Source organism: Sander lucioperca, chromosome 12 (genome assembly GCF_008315115.2).
Source record: "Sander lucioperca isolate FBNREF2018 chromosome 12, SLUC_FBN_1.2, whole genome shotgun sequence".
NCBI classification, from domain to species: Eukaryota; Metazoa; Chordata; class Actinopteri; order Perciformes; family Percidae; genus Sander; species Sander lucioperca.
This window is the reverse complement of record NC_050184.1, coordinates 32,977,860-32,986,219: the sequence shown is the minus strand read 5'-3', so window position 1 is coordinate 32,986,219 and position 8,360 is coordinate 32,977,860.

Below are 8,360 nucleotides of genomic sequence, written 5' to 3'. Positions count from 1 at the left end.
AAAAGTATGCCAAAAAATAGGTGTATAAATAAATATATATATAAAAACACCAATGACCAGCAACAACATTAAAATTAAAAAGTTTTTTTTAAAGTTCCTGTGAGTTGTAAACCACACACATGCAAGGAAATCCCTACTGAATGGATATGCATGGACAGTATGTGCACATATAGATGTCTATACCTACTGCATAAACAGCGTGCAGGGTTTATATTGACAGTGACAGTGTTTAAATGGTGCATATTAAACTGTTAAAAGTATAGCCTATAATGGAAGCAAGTGGGTATTTGGTGCTACTATAATCTCATTTATTTGATGTAGTATTTGTATTGAACAGACATATTTTAACTGTCAGGTTTGACAAAAAATGTGACAAAAGTATGTAAAGGTTAGCTAAATGTGATTGAGTTATTTTTTGTAATAAATCGTTGATTTCTAAAATTATAAACATTCAATGACAATTTATTCCAAAGAAGTTTCCTTTGGAAACGTCTTGAGAAAATGATGTAAACATACACAAAGTGGTGTAACATTCTGTGAACAATCTTTACTCCTAAACAATTGGAAAACAAGAAGATTTCCATAATCTGATGCTGATGTGAGCAGGTTTTTTGTGAGGCAGCACAGATGTGTACCACTCATAAAGGAGAGAGATAACAAACTTGTGTACAGGAGTGTTTCATGCCTCTTTCTCTAAACAGATGGCAACGCAGCCTATGCTGCCATGAGTCTACCTAACTAACTAACAACTGGGCTGGCTTTACACATTAAGTACGGACTGCGTTGGTGGAACTTACAGAACAAACAAAACTGGGCACAACAGAAGCTTTGTGAAACCGAGCCAAACTTGTGAAGTGATGCAGCTGTTTGGGTGGCACCCCCGTGGCCGCTCAGGGCCTTGTTTGAAAGAGGCGAGCATAATCACACGAGCCAGTGCTGCTCTATTGTTACGTTCCTGCCTTCTGATGTGCAGTTCTCTGGATTTTGTTCAACGATCGCATAATTCTGGCCTTCCTTTTGTTAAAACAGGACTATGTTTTTTTGCATTATAAAAGGAGGGAGTTGTGTTGAAAAGAGATGATGAAAAGGAGAGAATCAGTCACATATGTAGTTCAAAGTTTTTCCTGCATAGGAGGTTTTAGCCAACGTCAAAGAAAAATCACCAGCGCCAAAATGTCAACTCCCCTCTCATCCACAACCGTTATATTTCACACATACGACTAGCTCTGGTAAGTCAGCTGCTGCGTTGTTTTGACTGGACCTGAACGCTCCGCTGTAAAGCTAGCGCTAATGGGATCTCAGTTTTACTGTCCAGAGTCAGGCTGTACCGGACTCTCCCGGTGACTCTGCTGCCCTGGGGGCCGTCTTTAGCAGGGGCGGGCGCCGCAGCCAGGTGAAGCTCTGCTCCTGGCCTGCTCTCTCAGCCTACCGCCGGAACTCTGGTTTCGTGCTCGCATTAAAACACGTTTGCACTCCTGTTTTGTTAAGAGTTGGTTTTCACATCTGATGCGAACTGACGGGAGAACGCATATACTGTAGCCTACTCAAGACCACCTTTTCATGTGGACTTGGGCACGGATCGACCAGCCGCACCTGGGTATGGTACGCAATGTTTACACTCAACAAATTAACTAGACTTTGGGGTCAAGTGTACTCAGATGCAGGCCCAGGTCCCTGAAGTTAAAGCCCCCTTACTGCATTATATTCCTTTATATTTTGAATTGTCACCTGCCTCCTTAAGTTTGTATCCTTCCTTTCCTTCACATAAATAAAGATGTTTCCACCATAAATTGGTGCATAAAAATGTATCAGAACGCAGAAAATTAAGTGTTTGACGCTCAGAATTTCCAGGGGGCTGAACCCCAGACCGTCCGCTTAAAATGTGTCGTGTCCCCCCCACCCCCAAAGGCCCATTCTGAGCCAGAAAAAAACCCTGTAGTTTCACTGTTAAATAACTAAGGAAGCACAACATCACTCAACCACTAGCTGAGCCCTTGTTGATACCCAGCCCTTAGTCCCTCAGTGGGAGCTGTGGAGTACCAGTCAGAGCTGCTGGGCGTTATGTGTCTCTAAATGGAAGTAAGTGTAATTACAGGATGACGAAGGCAGGTAGCAGCCAGCCAGGCAATCATTTCCCCTGATGGAGACAGAAAGTTAAGGTCTGAAAGGCCATCGGAGTGTGAGCCCACAGCAGGTGCAATCTGACGCCTCAATAAACCTGGCTGAAATTTGAAACTTCTTGATCTGCACGTCTCCCGGACGTGAGAGCGACTCTTTCATTGAGGGTAGAGTCTGCGCCGGTATGGTGATCTTCTTCTTTAATGTCAATAAGGCTCTCCCGTGTTTTAGTTACCGCTCCCTACTGCAGCATTAATCACTTTGAAATAGGCAAAGCCGGGCTGTGTGAGAGCCACGTTATTCGATGCATAGGATGTAAGTGAATTTATTTATTTATCCAAAGCAAGAACAGAATGTATTTCCCAGGTGAGATGTGAGTGTTGCATTTTACTGAACAGAGCAGGGGATTTACTTTACAAGCATACCTTCAAAAATCATACGTCAGAGCGAGCTGATATTCCGAATTTAAGATATTTTTTTCCCGCATCTTCTAAGTCACTGTATTCATGCAATGTTTTGTAACTAATTAATCATGACTTGTCTTTGTCTCAGAAGAAAAAGTACACCTTAGGCAATATTAATCTTTTCTGGAGGTTGACACTGGTTGCTCTGATCCTTTTATTTATGTATTCTGCATCTAATCCAAGCAAAGGCACTTGCATACTCCACAGACACGATGCGGTACAATATAGTAATGATAAAACACACACATTAGAAATTACAAAGAGCAATGCAATGCTTTTCATAGTATGACGAAGTATGCTTTGGACACATAAGAACTATAGAGAGAGGACTTTAGTCCGTCTGGGCAGCTTCAGCTGGAAACCCACGAAGCCTTTAACGCAGAGAATGAGCAATTGTGAAGACGTCTTATTGGTTTAAAAAAATATACTTTCTCACTTGCCTTTTCTTTTCTTTTCCCAGGTTTTGTCTGTGTCTAAGATTGCTACCTACACCGCAATAAAAGCCTGAAGCCAAAAATCTAGACTAGTCTTTCAACCCTGAAAAGCATTCGTCCGAAACATTTGTCCGAATATAATGCTTTCTTCCCGTCAGTGGGAATCAGAAAGAAAAACAGCAGTGTTAACACCAGCAGTGTTAGCCATTCCACTTTAGAAGGTAAATACATTTTTCATGGAAATATGCCCAGCATTTAGGAAAGTTCTGTAAGATGACTAAGTGGTGCACTTAGCTGCACATGGGTAGCAGGAGTGTGGATGTTGGTTGGCACAGTGGGATGTGAGGGGTGTGGAGAACTCACTGGCATCAGGCACCAGCCTCCCCCCAGGCGACATATCTTCTTCTACATTAACCCCGTGCTGCGAGACGCACTGTTGATGCTGAGCCTATAATTAATGAAGAGACAGAGAGAGAGAGAGAGAGAGAGAGAGAGAGAGAGAGAGAGAGAGAGAGAGAGAGAGGGGAGAAACAAAGAGGAGAAACAGAGAGCAGGAGAGAGTGAGAGAGTGAGCTGGAAAGGCACCAGTAAAGGTTGTAGGTGAGTCAGGAGTGTCTAAGTTATTTCATTTTGTCTTCAGCAAATGTGATGAAATGTGAGACATAGAATTGATGTATCATATACCTCTGAGTGCATTTAAAATACAGTCACATTTGGTGACTCGAAGGACAAAAAGATGGCAATTTTGTTTTTAGTTTGGTCATCTTTGTAGTTTCGGGTTTCAGTTTAAAGGGCATTTCTACATCCATTTATGGCATTTTAACTGTGGGAGTGGAAATCAGACTGGTGCACGTGTGCCCAGTTCCACAATGACTGAGATTTATAAAACAGAACGAGGCGTACATCCGGCTTTATAAAACTGACAAAAAGAATGCATATGCATATTTCTGTCATGTATCTACAGTTTCATGCATCTGTACGGGATAATAACGGGCTGGAGGACGATGAAGTTTTAAAGGACCAACTAGGTTTAGAAGAGCCCCGCTTTCATAAAATCAATGTAGCCTGAGGATGAGAGAGGAAATGGGTGCAGAGCATTGCAATGTCTTGATTGCTGTCTGCAGAGGAGCACGCTCTGCTGATCAATACGGATTTATAAAAAATAAATAAAAGTAGCAGTCAAATGCATTTCATGCTTTTCCTGGAGGAAAAACATTCGACACATGTAAAGACTTCCACCAATTAAGTCATGTGCACCTTTTATATGTTTCTAGCTGTATTTGTATGACACTTTCTATGACATTCTCCACCCGAAATTACTTTACCAGCTTATTCACTGATCTGCCAGCACTCTAGTACAGTCACCAGCCTGTGCTACAGTATTAAACTCTCCAGATGGATGAATGCCCTTTTTTCCAGATGATCACCTGTCATGGCATAGTTCAGTGTGACACTGACAGGCTTTGCCTTCATTGCCCTTCTAACGCTCCAGGAGTATTGTGCTGATGGTGTCCCGGGAGACTGCAGGCGTAGGAAACGCAACATTTTAAATATTTGTGAGGTTCTATATATATGAGGCAAGGTCAAAAGGACAAAAAAAAACAACAAGTCATTACTCACATCTTAAGTTGCAGGGCCATGCTATCAAAGAGCAATGAGTTGAGAGCAGCCATGTGAAAAGTAAGGACTTGATGGTTTTTCATCTTTACCTCCCTATTTTCCAGCCCCAATGAGGAATTCATGCCCCGCGAGCAATTGAACATATCTGTACAAATGTGAAGAGACAGATTTGCTTTGCACTACCAGCAAGGTTATGTAAAAAACAGAGACTTGGGCAATGCAGACACAATTTGTCACTGATGTGCCACATTTACGATCAAACCAATTTTTTAAGTCAAGATAACAAAGAAGCCCCCTACCCTCGTATATGCACACACGAGCGCACACGTACACAGACACACACACACACACACACACACACACACACTTTGTCTAATACAGTATGTCAACGCTCCTCGAGCTGTCATGAATGTAGACAGCAAGGCAGTGGCATCCATTCACAATCAATTCAAAATGGTCCCTGCCACATTTATTGAATTTCACATCAACAGAAGGGACAATTAAGATGAGTTTTGGTGGGCGGACAGTTGAAGAAAACCATGCCCACCAGGCAAACTGCCCCGCTACAGTGTGCACTGCCTGATGGGAAGGGCTGTGTGGGATTGCATTCGTAGGTGGTGTATACAGTAGGGCTGTGCAAGTAATCACATTATTTATTTATTTATTTTTAAGATTATTTTTGGGGCATTTTTAGGCCCTATTTTTATTGAAGACATGAAAGAGGAGAGAGAGGGGGAATGACATGCAGCAAAGGGCCGCAGGTCGGAATCGAACCTGCAGCCGCTGCGGCAAGGACTGAGTCTCTGTACACCCAAATAATCAAATTTTGATCGTGATTGCGGCTCCTGTGGATTTTATTTATTACCTGTTTTCAAAATATTATGAAAGTGCACTACAATAGTTGATCTTATTTTGTGTCTATTATGTAATACTATTTAAACATTTGAATATATATTATTTATTTTAAGCGGAAAGTGAAACGAGGAAAGTATTGCGATTTCACAGTTCAAGGTGTTTTCACTTTTGATTTGTTTTTTAAAGTTCAATAAATGCAACATCTTTCCAAAAGTAAATGAGTAATCGTGTTAAATAACAACATTCAAGAAAATAATTGTGATTTTTTTCCACAATGGAGCAGCCCTAGTATACTGTAGAGTAAAGACGCTTATGCTGTTGCCTCACACTGGAACAGTGAGCCCGATCAGGTGGTGTGTATTGATCGTTTTAAAGGCCCGGACACACAGAGCCGATAATCGGCCGTTGGACAGTCTGGCGAGGTCAGTGACTCGAGTCTGTTCGGTGTGTTCCGTGTCGTCGTCCGTCTGAGGGGCCGTCGTCCTTCATTTTGGCCGATTTGACATGTATAATCGGCGGGGCGGGCACTGCCGGCAGTCAGACTCAAATGACCCATCTGATTGGTAGAGTGCTAACCTGGAAACGGGGAGCGGAATGAGCGTGACTAGAGTCTCTCAAAATCTGACGAAAATCTTTTAAACTGACCTTTGTTGATCTGAAATGAAGACAGATTCAGCAACTGCATGGTCTATTTCTCGCTTAAAATGTTTTCAGAAACACGTTTCGGTGAACTATTTTAGTACAATATGAGATCGTATTCTGAACAAGCCGCCATGACAGTCTGTCTGTCTTTGAATTTCTGGAGAAACAAGACCCACGTGACGGGTTCGTCCAATCAGCTGCCGGTTATCATTTTTGATTGAAAATACAGATTAGCGCCGCCTGCTGTTATGGAGACATATTACGTCTCGTCTCTTCGGTGTGTTCCAAGGCATTTTTTTGACCAACTCGGGGAGACTGATCAGCCCAACTGCTTTTTCTGCCGACGGTCGGCCGTCTGGTTGGTGTGTTAGCAGCTTTAAGGAGACTAGTCCTGTGTGATAAAGAGAACCTTGGCCATTTCCGTTTCCGTGCATACCAACAACTGATGGCAGCACAAAAACAGAAGAAAAATGAAACAATTTGCTAGGTTGAGACCTGGAATGAAGCTACTAATATGGAAAAAAGATGTGATTTCACTTCATCATTCCACAATTTACACAACAGCAGCAAATTCACCACTGATTTCTTCCCACTCTGCCTGTATGTGCTTTGTTCATCATGCTGAAATGTTTTGTGAAAAATCCAGCAGGGGGAATAACATTTTGCAAACATTTGCATAATATTGTGCACGCCTTCTGTGGTGCAACTAAAAAATATACATCCAAAACAAAGAATAAAAAAAAAGGAATACATGCGTAGGAAATGAGAGCTGGGGAAAACTGGCAGTGTGGAAAAGAGACAGCTGTCAATATACAGAGAACTAAAAAGTCGGAGTCCACTTTGATCATAGCTGTATATAAAAAAACAACATGAATGCACTTTTCTTCAGATTACAGTAGTTTAAGCCCACTGTCTGTAACACTGACTTTTCAATAAATCAAAACCATTATTGGACAACAGAAACATTCATCTATTGCAGATATCTAAAAATAAATTAGATTGGAGTAGGGCGCTTCAATAGCAGAGTTACAGTAATATTCAACTGGTTGTTATGTCGACGAGGAAAATGGAGGACGCTGAGCGAGGCAGACAACAAATGCAGTGACACAAACATAAAGTGCTAGCCTTGCTTTTATAGTTTGCCCATGAATAGCCAGAGAAAATGGCAACGTAAGAGGCAGTTAAGTGACCCCTCTCCCTCTCCCTCTCTCTCTTTCTCAGCCTGGGGCAGAGACACAGGGGCAGAAGAGTGAAAAACAAAGTTCTTATCTTGAAACATGGATATTTGTGACCAGAGGACAACTCCTGGCCTCAGGGCCTTGATTTTACTCCATTAGGTGAAGTGACCTGGACAAGATCGGGGCAAACAAGCTGAAAAGACACACCGAGAAAGACAGTAGAGAAAAGAAAAAAAAAAAAATGTTTTCACTTTGTGCAGTGCAATCCCTACACAAAAGCTTCTATCTAATGGACTGGTCCAAAGGGAAAACATTGTGTATGTGTGTACATGTGTGTGATTATTTCTATTATGTGTGTGTTGTTCTTTTGAGGCTTGCTGTCAGAGATGTGTGACAGAGCTTGAAATGCCCCCCCCGCCCCCCCAAAAAAAGCAAAGGCCACATTGGACATGACAAACAGAGATAAAAAACCAAAGTGGAACATACTCTGTACAACAAAGATCTTGTCTCTGTGGCACATGACAGTGATTTTTTTTTTTTTTTAACATGTTGCTATGTTTGTGCCATGCGTGTGCAGGACATGTATGTGTGCGTAAATAGATTCTAATTATTGTTGCATCCTCACTGCGCACTCTGTGGTTGAGTGGCCGAGTGTGACAGACACAGCTGCGAGGGTGTCAGTGGGTGTCTTGGATCGGTGCGAGGCAGGAGGACAAGGCAGCTAAGGGGCCCTGCTTGACACACAGCACTGGCATGATATTCCCCCCCCCCTCCACTTCTCTGTCTCTCCCCTGTGCTATCCAAGCCTCTAGCCTTTTCACCCCGCTCAGATTAATGAGTCTCGTCAGGTACCGTCCGTTGGCACTCACACCAATTAAGACATTAGGCCTTTCCACATGGCTTCCTGCTCTTAAACAAACAGCAGGACCGCCGGGTCCATCCTCTCTCTCGCTCTCGGCAGGCGCAGCGTCTCTCGCCCAATCAGTGTCCTGCTGACCCAGCGGGAGCTACGCTTGTCCTCATTGGGGAGGACAGACAGAGAGACGGAT